The sequence below is a fragment of the Aegilops tauschii genome, chromosome 2 (genome assembly GCF_002575655.3).
Source record: "Aegilops tauschii subsp. strangulata cultivar AL8/78 chromosome 2, Aet v6.0, whole genome shotgun sequence".
NCBI classification, from domain to species: domain Eukaryota; kingdom Viridiplantae; phylum Streptophyta; class Magnoliopsida; order Poales; family Poaceae; genus Aegilops; species Aegilops tauschii.
In genome coordinates, this window is record NC_053036.3 from 21,601,445 (window position 1) to 21,609,990 (window position 8,546).

The following is an 8,546-nucleotide window of genomic DNA, read 5'->3' on the forward strand; positions in this document are numbered from 1 at the left end:
ACCTCCGGACAATTCCGGAACTCCTCGTGACGTCCGGGACTCCGAACAACTTTCGGGTTTCCGCATACTAATATCTCTACAACCCTAGCGTCATCGAACCTTAAGTGTGTGGACCCTACGGGTTCGGGAGACATGGAGACATGACCGAGACGCCTCTCCGGTCAATAACCAACAGCGGGATCTGGATACCCATGTTGACTCCCACATGTTCCACGATGATCTCATCGGATGAACCACGATGTCGAGGATTCAATCAATCCCGTATACAATTCCCTTTGTCAATCGGTACGTTACTTGCCCGAGATTCGATCGTCGGTATCCCAATACCTTGTTCAATCTCGTTACCGGCAAGTCACTTTACTCGTACCGTAATGCATGATCCCGTGGCTAACTCCTTAGTCACATTGAGCTCATTATGATGATGCATTACCGAGTGGGCCCAGAGATACCTCTCCGTCATACGGAGTGACAAATCCCAGTCTCGATCCGTGTCAACCCAACAGACACTTTCAGAGATACCCGTAGTGTACCTTTATAGTCACCCAGTTACGTTGTGACGTTGGGTACACCCAAAGCACTCCTACGGCATCCGGGAGTTACACGATCTCATGGTCTAAGGAAAAGATACTTGACATTGGAAAAGCTCTAGCAAACGAACTACACGATCTTTTATGCTACGCTTAGGATTGGGTCTTGTCCATCACATCATTCTCCTAATGATGTGATCCCGTTATCAATGACATCCAATGTCCATAGTCAGGAAACCATGACTATCTGTTGATCAACGAGCTAGTCAACTAGAGGCTTACTAGGGACACGTTGTGGTCTAGTATTCACACATGTATTACGATTTCCGGATAACACAATTATAGCATGAACAATAGACAATTATCATGAACAAAGAAATATAATAATAACCATTTATTATTGCCTCTAGGGCATATTTCCAACAGTCTCCCACTTGCACTAGAGTCAATAATCTAGTTACATTGTGATGAATCGAACACCCATAGAGTCCTGGTGTTGATCATGTTTTGCTCTAGGGAGAGGTTTAGTCAACGGATCTGCTACATTCAGGTCCGTATGTACTTTACAAATATCTCTGTCTCCATTTTGAACACTTTCACGAATGGAGTTGAAGCGACGCTTGATATGCCTGGTCTTCCTGTGAAACCTGGGCTCCTTGGCAAGGGCAATAGCTCCAGTGTTGTCACAGAAGAGAGTCATCGGGCCCGACGCATTGGGAATCACCCCTAGGTCGGTAATGAACTCCTTCATCCAGATTGCTTCTTGCGCTGCCTCTGAGGCTGCCATGTACTCCGCTTCACATGTAGATCCTACCACGACGCTTTGCTTGCAACTGCACCAGCTTACTGCTCCTCCATTCAAAATATACACGTATCCGGTTTGTGACTTCGAGTCATCCAGATCTGTGTCGAAGCTAGCGTCGACGTAACCCTTTACGACGAGCTCTTCGTCACCTCCATAAACGAGAAACATATCCTTAGTCCTTTTCAGGTACTTCAGGATGTTCTTGACCGCTGTCCAGTGTTCCATGCCGGGATTACTTTGGTACCTACCTACCAAACTTATGGCAAGGTTTACATCAGGTCTGGTACACAGCATGGCATACATAATAGACCCTATGGCCGAGGCATAGGGGATGACACTCATCTTTTCTCTATCTTCTGCCGTGGTCGGGCATTGAGCCGTGCTCAATTGCACACCTTGCAATACAGGCAAGAACCCCTTCTTGGACTAATCCATATTGAACTTCTTCAATATCTTGTCAAGGTACGTACTCTGTGAAAGACCAATGAGGCGTCTTGATCTATCTCTATAGATCTTGATGCCTAATATATAAGCAGCTTCTCCGAGGTCCTTCATTGAAAAACACTTATTCAAATAGGCCTTTATACTTTCCAAGAATTCTATATCATTTCCCATCAATAGTATGTCATCCACATATAATAAGAGAAATGCTACAGAGCTCCCACTCACTTTCTTGTAAACACAGGCTTCTCCATAAGTCTGCGTAAACCCAAACGCTTTGATCATCTCATCAAAACGAATGTTCCAACTCCGAGATGCTTGCACCAGTCCATAGATGGAGCGCTGGAGCTTACATACCTTGTTAGCATTCTTAGGATTGACAAAACCTTCCGGCTGCATCATATACAATTCTTCCTTAAGAAAACCGTTAAGGAATGCCGTTTTGACGTCCATTTGCCATATCTCATAATCATAGAATGCGGCAATTGCTAACATGATTCGAACGGACTTCAGCTTCGCTACGGGTGAGAAAGTCTCATCGTAGTCAACCCCTTGAACTTGTCTATAACCCTTAGCGACAAGTCGAGCCTTATAGATGGTCACATTACCATCCGCGTCTGTCTTCTTCTTAAATATCCATTTATTTTCTATGGCTCGCCGATCATCTGGCAAGTCAGTCAAAGTCCATACTTCGTTTTCATACATGGATCCTATCTCGGATTTCATGGCTTCTAGCCATTTGTCGGAATCCGGGCCCGCCATCGCTTCTTCATAGTTCGAAGGTTCACCGTTGTCCAACAACATGATTTCCAGGACAGGGTTGCCGTACCACTCTGGTGCGGAACGTGTCCTTGTGGACCTACGAAGTTCAGCAATAACTTGATCTGAAGCTTCATGATCATCATCATTAACTTCCTCCCCAGTCGGTGTAGGCACCACAGGAACATCTTCCCGCGCTGCGCTACTTTCCGGTTCAGAAGGGGTGACTATCACCTCATCAAGTTCCACTTTCCTCCCACTCAATTCTTTCGAGAGAAACTCTTTCTCCAGAAAGGGCCCGTTCTTGGCAACAAAGATCTTGCCTTCGGATCTGAGGTAGAAGGTATACCCAATGGTTTCCTTAGGGTATCCTATGAAGACGCATTTTTCCGACTTGGGTTCGAGCTTTTCAGGTTGAAGTTTCTTGACATAAGCATCGCATCCCCAAACTTTTAGAAACGACAGCTTAGGTTTCTTCCCAAACCATAATTCATACGGTGTCGTCTCAACGGATTTCGACGGAGCCCTATTTAAAGTGAATGCGGCAGTCTCTAAAGCATAGCCCCAAAATGAGAGCGGTAGATCGGTAAGAGACATCATAGATGGCACCATATCCAATAGAGTGCGATTACGACGTTCGGACACACTGTTTCGCTGAGGTGTTCCAGGCGGCGTGAGTTGTGAAACGATTCCACATTTCCTTAAGTGCGTACCAAATTCGTGACTTAAATATTCTCCACCACGATCTGATCGTAAGAATTTTATTTTCCTGTCACGTTGATTCTCAACCTCACTCTGAAATTCCTTGAACCTTTCAAAGGTTTCAGACTTGTGTTTCATTAGGTAGACATACCCATATCTACTCAAGTCATCAGTGAGAGTGAGAACATAATGATATCCTCCGCGAGCCTCAACACTCATTGGACCGCACACATCGGTATGTATGATTTCCAATAAGTTGGTTGCTCGCTCCATTGTTCCGGAGAACGGAGTCTTGGTCATCTTACCCATGAGGCATGGTTCGCACGTGTCAAATGATTTGTAATCAAGAGACTCCAAAAGTCCATCTACATGGAGCTTCTTCATGCGCTTGACACCAATGTGACCAAGGCGGCAGAGTATGTGGGACTATCGTTATCAACTTTACATCTTTTGGTATTCACACTATGAATATGTGTAACATCACGTTCGAGATTCATCAAGAATAAACCATTGACCAGTGGGGCATGACCATAAAACATATTTCTCATATAAATAGAACAACCATTATTCTCAGATTTAAATGAGTAGCCATCTCGAATTAAACGAGATCCAGATACAATGTTCATGCTCAAAGCTGGCACTAAATAACAATTATTGAGGTTTAAAACTAATCCCGTAGGTAAATGCAGAGGTAGCGTGCCGACGGCGATCACATCGACCTTGGAACCATTCCCGACGCGCATCGTCACCTCGTCCTTTGCCAGTCTCCGCTTATTCCGCAGTTCCTGTTTTGAGTTACAAATATGAGCAACCGCACCGGTATCAAATACCCAGGAGCTACTACGAGTACTGGTAAGGTACACATCAATTACATGTATATCACATATACCTTTGGTGTTGCCGGCCTTCTTGTCCGCTAAGTATTTGGGGCAATTCCGCTTCCAGTGACCACTTCCCTTGCAATAAAAGCACTCAGTCTCAGGCTTGGGTCCATTATTCGACTTCTTCCCGGCAACTGGCTTACCGGGCGCGGCAACTCCCTTGCCGTCCTTCTTGAAGTTCTTCTTACCCTTGCCTTTCTTGAACTTAGTGGTTTTATTCACCATCAACACTTGATGTTCCTTTTTGATCTCCACCTCCGCTGATTTCAGCATTGAATATACCTCAGGAATGGTCTTTTCCATCCCCTGCATATTGAAGTTCATCACAAAGCTCTTGTAGCTTGGTGGAAGCGACTGAAGGATTCTGTCAATGACCGCGTCATCCGGGAGATTAACTCCCCGCTGAGACAAGCGGTTGTGTAACCCAGACATTCTGAGTATGTGCTCACTAACAGAACTATTTTCCTCCATTTTACAGCCGAAGAACTTGTCAGAGACTTCATATCTCTCGACCCGGGCATGAGCTTGGAAAACCATTTTCAGCTCTTCGAACATCTCATATGCTCCATGTTTCTCAAAATGCTTTTGGAGACCCGGTTCTAAGCTGTAAAGCATGCCGCACTGAACGAGGGAGTAATCATCAGCACGTGATTGCCAAGCGTTCATAACGTCTTGGTTCTCTGGGATTGGTGCTTCACCTAGCGGTGCTTCTAGGACATAATCTTTCTTGGCAGCTATGAGGATGATCCTAAGGTTCCGGACCCAGTCCGTATAGTTGCTGTCATCATCTTTCAGCTTGGTTTTCTCTAGGAACGCGTTGAAGTTGAGGACAACGTGGGCCATTTGATCTACAAGACATATTGTAAAGATTTTAGACTAAGTTCATGATAATTAAGTTCATCTAATCAAATTACTCAATGAACTCCCACTCAGATAGACATCCCTCTAGTCATCTAAGTGAAACATGATCCGAGTTAACTAGGCCGTGTCCGATCATCACGTGAGACGGACTAGTCAAGATCGGTGAACATCTCCATGTTGATCGTATCTTCTATACGACTCATGCTCGACCTTTCGGTCTTCCGTGTTCCGAGGCCATGTCTGTACATGCTAGGCTCGTCAAGTCAACCTAAGTGTATTGCGTGTATTCCAAGGCCATGTCTGTACATGCTAGGCTCGTCAACACCCGTTGTATGCGAACGTTAGAACCTATCACACCCGATCATCACGTGGTGCTTCGAAACAACGAACCTTCGCAACGGTGCACAGTTAGGGGGAACACTTTCTTGAAATTATTACAAGGGATCATCTTACTTACTACCGTAGTTCTAAGCAAATAAGATGCAAAACATGATAAACATCACATGCAATCAAATAGTGACATGATATGGCCAATATCATTTTGCTCCTTTGATCTCCATCTTCGGGGCACCATGATCATCTTCGTCACCGGCATGACACCATGATCTCCATCATTGTGTCTTCATGAAGTTGTCACGCCAACGATTACTTCTACTTCTATGGCTAACGCGTTTAGCAATAAAGTAAAGTAATTTACATGGCGTTATTCAATGACACGCATGTCATACAAAAAATAAAATAAAGACAACTCCTATGGCTCCTGCCGGTTGTCATACTCATCGACATGCAAGTCGTGATTCCTATTACAAGAATATGACCAATCTCATACATCACATATATCATTCATCACATCTTCTGGCCATATCACATCACATAGCACATGCTGCAAAAACAAGTTAGACGTTCTCTAATTGTTGTTGCAAGTTTTTACGTGGCTTGTATAGGTTTCTAGCAAGAACGTTTCTTACCTACGTACAACCACAACGTAATATGCCAATTTCTATTTACCCTTCATAAGGACCCTTTTCATCGAATCCATTCCGACTAAAGTGGGAGAGACAGACACCCGCTAGCCACCTTATGCAACTAGTGCATGTCAGTCGGTGGAACCTGTCTCACGTAAGCGTACGTGTAAGGTCGGTCCGGGCTGCTTCATCCCACAATACTGCCGAAACAAGATAAGACTAGTAGCGGCAAGAAGAATTGGCAACATCTACGCCCACAACTGCTTTGTGTTCTACTCGTGCATAGTAACTACACATAGGCCTGGCTCATGATGCCACTGTTGGGGATCGTAGCAGAATTTTAAAATTTCCTACGCATCACCAAGATCCATCTATGGAGTATACTAGCAACGAGGGGAAAGGAGTGCATCTACATACCCTTGTAGATCGCGAGCGGAAGCGTTCTAATGAACGGGGTTGATGGAGTCGTACTCGCCGTGATCCAAATCACCGATGACCGAGTGCCGAACGGACGGCACCTCCGTGTTCAACACACGTACGGAGCAACGACGTCTCCTCCTTCTTGATCCAGCAAGGGAGAAGGAGAGGTTGATGGAGATCCAGCAGCACGACGGCGTGGTGGTGGAAGTAGCGGGATCCCGGCAGGGCTTCGCCAAGCACAAGCGGGAGGGAGAGGTGTTGCAGGGGGAGAGGGAGGCGCCAGGGGCTGTGTTGCTGCTGCCCTCCCTCCCCCCCACTATATATAGGCCCCCTGGAGGGGGGGGGCGCCAGCCCTGGAACCCATCTACAAGGGGGGGGCAGCCAGGGGGGTGGTTTGCCCCCCAAGGCAAGTGGGGCGCCCCCACCCCTAGGGTTTCCAACCCTAGGCGCAGGGGGAGGCCCAAGGGGGGGGGCGCCCCAGCCCACTAAGGGCTGGTTCCCTTCACACTTCAGCCCATGGGGCCCTCCGGGACAGGTGGACCCCCGGGACCCTTCCGGTGGTCCTGGTACAATACCGATAACCCCCGAGACTTTCCTGGTGGCCGAAACTGGACTTCCTATATATAATTCTTCACCTCCGGACCATTCCGGAACTCCTTGTGACGTCCGGGATCTCATCCGGGACTCCGAACAACTTTCGGGTTTCCGCATACTAATATCTCTACAACCCTAGCGTCACCGAACCTTAACTGTGTAGACCCTACGGGTTCGGGAGACATGCAGACATGACCGAGACGCCTCTCCGGTCAATAACCAACAGCGGGATCTGGATACCCATGTTGGCTCCCACATGTTCCACGATGATCTCATCGGATGAACCACGATGTCGAAGATTCAATCAATCCCGTATACAATTCCCTTTGTCAATCGGTACGTTACTTGCCCGAGATTCGATCGTCGGTATCCCAATACCTTGTTCAATCTCGTTACCGGCAAGTCACTTTACTCGTACCGTAATGCATGATCTCGTGGCTAACTCCTTAGTCACATTGAGCTCATTATGATGATGCATTACCGAGTGGGCCTAGAGATACCTCTCCGTCATACGGAGTGACAAATCCCAGTCCCGATCCGTGTCAACCCAACAGACACTTTCAGAGATACCCGTAGTGTACCTTTATAGTCACCCAGTTACGTTGTGACGTTGGGTACACCCAAAGCACTCCTACGGCATCCGGGAGTTACACGATCTCATGGTCTAAGGAAAAGATACTTGACATTGGAAAATCTCTAGCAAACGAACTACACGATCTTTTATGCTAAGCTTAGGATTGGGTCTTGTCCATCACATCATTCTCCTAATGATGTGATCCCGTTATCAATGACATCCAATGTCCATAGTCAGGAAACCATGACTATCTGTTGAAACAATCAAAATTTTCAAAAAAACAATCAAAATTCTAAAAAAATTAAAAAAATTCAAAAAATGTTCAGAATTTGAAACATGTTTAGCTTTTCAAAATTTGTTTAAAATATTTAAAAAGTTCCGATTTTCTAAATTTGTTTATGTTTTCAGAATTTTTTTTAAATTCCAAAAATTATTTTAACTTTTCAAACAATGTTCAAAAAAATTTATTCACCATTCAAAAAATTATTCGGAATTCAAAGTTGTTCGACATGTCTAAACAGATTTAGGCTGCCAAATAAAGTCTCAGCTCAGCATGTCTCAACACGTACACTGCTACCAAACGATAGCAAGTGCATGTACTCTGGATGTCTACACTCAGCATGTATCAAAGAAGAGCAACCATGCTAGATTGAGAATGCTACCAAACGCAGCCTACAAGACGCGGAGCACCCACTGCCGGTAGGGAAGAATACTCACGGAGTGTCGGATGCACTTAGGCTGCGACTCGGGCGTGTGACGGCGACAAGGGCCACCAAGGCCACGGTACAACTGTATGAGTTGTTCTCTGTCTCTCATTCTGTATAATTTACCAAGAATTTGTATAATTGAGCACTGATTATGCTTAGTTATATATTTTTGAAACTGCCAAGGAAAGGCTCTCCCCCTAAATATGCCCAGTTATAATTAGATTTATCCTGCAGCGCCAAGCTATAGCGCCTCTGCCGCCACGTCAAGTCACACCGGAGCGACCCGGTAGATGCTTTCTTCTCTTGAAAT